Raw genomic sequence first — 5,351 nt, forward strand, 5'->3', positions numbered from 1 at the left:
ATCGGACCCTAACTGACAACTCGCGTCCGGGATACTATTCAAGTTAATATTCTTAGTGAGTATTAAATCGATAGTACTCGGAGCTTTTCCATTGTCTGGAAAATGAGTGTGTCCGTTAGGGATGTTCAAAATTACGTCATCATTAGCTTCAAGGAAACTGAATAGACGATTTCCATTGGTGTTTCTGCAGTTGCAGTTCCATTCTTCGTGTTTAGCATTTAGATCGCCTAGAACTATTACTTTATTTTTCCTAGAAAATAGGAATCTTAGGCAGTTGGTACTGAATTTGCGACTGGGGCTATTATACACCGCCGTTATGATTAAGTTGCCATCAATCTGGACGCTAGCGTTCTCTATTGTGCAGTTGATGGTAGGCAAAATGGTGGATGCGATAATGTTCTTTACTAGTATAGCGATTCCACCGAATCCAGAGTTGTCTTGTCTGTCTTGCCTATATGTCTGGTATCCTTTAATGAAAAATTTGTGGTTGTTTTTCAGTTTTGTCTCGTTGATAGTCAGTATGTCTATTTGGTTGTAATTTAGAAAATTGGAGATCTCCAGGAATTTTTGGGAGACTCCATTCGCGTTCCAAGTCGCGATTTTTAATGACTTAGTCATTTAAATTGAGGAAGAATTCCAGTATGACGTACTTTCTTTCGGCGGGGCTTGCATTTTGCAGCTGCTGGTTGAGTCTTTTGACGTCTGTCAGTAGTTGTCGTATGTCCACGTATTGATTAAGTCTGTTGAACTCGCTTTTCAGCTCGTAAAACGCGTTTTGGAAGTTATTTGTGTTATTTGTGTCATGAGTTTTGTTTGTTGGGGGGGAAGTTGGGGTTTTGGGGGTGGTTTGGGGGTTGGCCATGCCACTTACCGGTTTTTGTTTGGCCTCTTGGGCCTTTCTCCTTTCTTCCCAGACATTCACGGCCGGGATTGGAGCTTCGCGGTAAACTTTGGGGGCGGCAGGGGCGGCGGTTTTGGCGTTCCTCGCCCTGCGGTTGCAGATGTTCACGTAAATCGCGCACTCGGTACTGTTTGCGGGGTGACTCCCGAAACAGTTCGCGCACTTTGCCGGCGTATTCATTGTTTTTGGGCACTCGCGAGTCGCGTGATTTTCCGCGCACTTGAGGCAGTTTGGGGTCCTATGGCAGTTGGCCGTGGCATGTCCCCACATCTGGCAGTTGTGACATTGGATTACTTCCCTTTTTGTGTAGTACTTGTTCCACCGAACGGCTGTATAATTAATAACGCGGACTTCCTTCTGTATTTTCCGGAGCGTTATCGTATTTCCGGTGACGACCATGTACGCCGGTGATTTCGTTGCTTTTAGTTTGTGGATTTCCACAACCGGAATTCCTAGTTCCTGGAGTTCAGTTTTAATCTCTTCCAGGTCTGGATCAGAATCCAGTCCCCTCAGCGTAAATGCATGGGTTTTTTCTTCCCTTGGGGTGTAGGTGTGGTATTTCACGTCGTTTTCATCAAAATATTTTTCTAGTTTCTTTCTGTCTTCTACCGTCTCGGTGTAGACGGTGGAGTTCATGGCACTGTATTTAATATAAAATTTGCCATTTATAACTTTCGTTATGTCGGCCACCGTTTTGTTATGTTTTTTGAAAACGCCGTTGACCACTATTGGCGGGGGTTTCCGTTGATTTTTTCTAATTTCAACGGTTGCTGCATTGACTTCTACCTCATTTGGATTGAGGTAGTTAAATTTATTTTTGATTTCTACAGGGATTGTCTTTTTGTCCTTCCTTTTCCTGATAGATGTTGTTGGATGCGTGAAGTTTGGGTTTTCCACATCTCCAACTCGACTTCTCTTTTTGGCGACTCTCGGGGGGTCAGTTTCATTATCAGATGAATCTGAAGGGAGTTTCATTTCCTGGTCGTCCATCATTTTAATAAAGTTCTGATAAAATTTTTGAAATTCCTTTCAAAAAGGAATTCAAAAGCGGTCGGTTTCACGCGAAACTCGGCCGTTTCAGGGCCTTTCGGACCCGAGCAGGTAAAATTTCGTCACTCACTCAGTCTATTCTTGGCTCTGGAATGCGGCTTGGCGCCGTCTGGTCTAACACAACGGTCACTTTCACAGGTCAGTTTTAACGTTCACAAATTCCACAACTATCTCTACGGAGCGATTTTGGGTATAACCTCTCAGCTCAGTGTTCTGACGAGAACTGGCAATTTCAGCGTGGTATGGCCGTAAACAACATATATTGCGATATTTTCTATGATATCTCACTTTTTGGGAGCGGAAAGGACGTGAACGTTTTTCCTCATAAAAAATGAAATAACTTTTGGATATTAATTCTGATTGTTGATTTAAGCTTTAAGAACACATTAGGACATATCTCAATGAAATTTGAGGGATTTCCGAAATCGAAAAATATTTTTCGAAAAAAAAAAAAAATCCCAGAAGACCTCGGTCATCTCAAGTTTATTTCCATATTCTATTACACAATCAACGTACATCACAAAAGGAACCATCTCTCTAACTATCACAGTTAAATTTTTGTATCGGAACATTTCACGTCGGAATATCTCGCTAAGTCCAGACCGGGGAGATCGGTCGCATCTGACACCGTCCGCTCCGGTCTAACATCGTCTTGGAGTCGGGGTAACGATGGAGAGGCGTTTAAGGACGTGAACATTTTTCCTTATAAAAATTAAAGTCGACAATGAATATTGATTCTGATTACTGATTTACTCTTTTAGAACACATTAGAAGGCAACGCAATCAGATTTGAGGAAATTTCAAGATCAGAAAATTTTTTTCGAAAAAAAAAAAAATTCAAGAACACCTGGGTCATGGCAAGTTATTTCCCACAATCCATTCCACAATCAACGTACAACATAGAAGAAATCATCTCTCTAACTATCCTGGTTCAAAAGTTGTATCGGAACATTTCACGTCGAAATACCTCGCCAAGTCCAGACCGGGGCGATAGGTAGTATCTGACACCGTCCGCTCGGGACTGACATCGACTTGGACTCGGGCTAATGATGGGGAGGCGTTTAAGGACGTGAACATTTTTCCTTATAAAAATTAAAGTCGACAATGAATATTGATTCTGATTACTGATTTACGCTTTAAAAACACATTAGAAGGCAACCAAATCAAATTTGAGGAAATTCCAAAATCAGAAAATTTTTTTTCAAAAAAAAAAAAATCCGAAAAATATTTTTCGATTCTGATTACTGATTTACTCTTTTAGAACACATTAGAAGGCAACGAAATCAAATTTGAGTAAAATCCAAAATCAGAAAATATTTTTCGAAAAAAAAAAAAAATTCGAGAACACCTCGGTCATGGCAAGTTATTTTCCACAATCCATTCCCCAATCAACGTACATCCCAGAAAAAATCATCTCTCTAACTATCCTGGTTCAAAAGTTGTATCGGAACATTTTCACGTCGAAAATATATCTCTAAGTCCAGACCGATGCAGAACGTAAACTCGATCATACCGATGCTTCACGTAATCTCGATCTTACCGATGCACAACGTAAACTAGATCACACCGATGCAGAACGTAAACTCGATCTCACCGATGCACCACGTGAACTGGATCTTACCGATGCAGAACGTGAATTGGATCTTACCGATGCACCACGTAAACTCGATCTTACCGATGCACCACGTAATCTCGATCTTACCGATGCACCACGTGAACTGGATCTTACCGATGCAGAACGTGAACTCGATCTTACCGATGCACCACGTAAACTAGGGCTGACCGATGCATCACGTAAACGACGATCGAGAGGCGCGAAAGGACGTGAACGTTTTTCATTATAAAAATTGAAATAAATGATAAATAATGATTCTGATTGTTGATTATCGTTTTTAATATGCATTAGTAGGCAACCAAATGAAATTTGAGGAAATTCCGATAACAGAAAATTTTTTCGAAAAAAAAAAAAATTCATGAAATCCTCGGTCATCGCAAAATATTTACCATATTCTGTTCGATAATCAACGTATATTTAAGAAGGAATCATATCTGTATCTATCTTGGTTCAAATTTTGTATCGGAACATTTTGACCAAAGTCCGAGCTTCGGCCGAAACAGACACCGCTGACCTGGCCTATCGATCGACCGAGAGTCGGGGATAGAGCGTAAGTGTTGTCTGGAGGGGAACCCTGTGCTCTCCTGACATATATAGGGAAGGTGGTCGCGTTGGGCGATGCAGAACGTTTGGATCGGGAATTATATTTTTGGTTCAGCTATTGGAATATGGTTTATTGTTGGTATATATTGGCGAAATAACGTTCTTACTGACTGGGGATATTCATAAAAATGAGTCCGGAGATTTTCAGATCGAAGTCCGAGTGATCCGACTTGGAAGGCGTGTTGGGTGGGTCGAGATGGCTTAGATCGATCAGACGAGGCGGGCTAAGTGTTGACGTCATGCATCGGTCCATTTTCAGATTGAGTCCGAGTAATCCGACTTTGAAAGAGTGTTGGGTGCGTCGAGACTGTTTAGATAGATCGGACGAGGCGGACTAGGTGTTAACGACATGCATCGGTATATTTTCTGATCGGAGTCCGAAGAAATCGGCCCTAGTAGGCGCAGCGGACGGTCGAGACGGCCTCGGTGGGTCGGATCGATCGGGAAAAGTTTGCTAAATCGTGTCTGGAGGGGAACCTTGGGTTCTCCTGACATATATAGGGGATAAGGTTTGGGTGAACGATTCTTCACGTAAAAGTTGAGTAATTTATTTTTCGATAAGCTTTTGGATATTGATGAGAAGTATATGTATATCTTCGATTAAAAGAATTCTTACCGTCTCGATGTATATTATATTAGATATATAAGAAATAGTTAACGTGATGCATCGGCCGATTTCCGGATCGGAGTTCGAGAGATGCGACTTTCGATGCGCGATGGGTGGATCGAGACGGCCTAGATCGATCGGACGAGGCGGACTAGGTGTTAACGACATGCATCGGCGGATTTTCTGATCGGAGTCCGAAGAAATCAGCTCTAGTAGGCGCGGCGAACGGTCGAAACGGCCTCGATCGATCGGACGAGGCGGACTAGGTGTTAACGACATGCATCGGCGGATTTTCTGATCGGAGTCCGAAGAAATCAGCTCTAGTAGGCGCGGCGAACGGTCGAAACGGCCTCGGTGGGTCGGATCGATCGGGAAAAGTTTGCTAAATCGTGTCTGGAGGGGAATCCGGGGTTCTCCTGACATATATAGAAGGGGTGGAGAATGGGTCCTGTCCTAGACTGTTTGGAGTTCTTTTTAGGATGATATTCAGTTGGTAAGTGGTAGACCCGAATCCGACCTCGGCGTTTGGGTACTGGCAAGGTGTGTTGGTTTCGGCTTTCGCATCTTGGGTCGCT

Source organism: Harmonia axyridis, chromosome X (genome assembly GCF_914767665.1).
Source record: "Harmonia axyridis chromosome X, icHarAxyr1.1, whole genome shotgun sequence".
Lineage (NCBI taxonomy): Eukaryota > Metazoa > Arthropoda > Insecta > Coleoptera > Coccinellidae > Harmonia > Harmonia axyridis.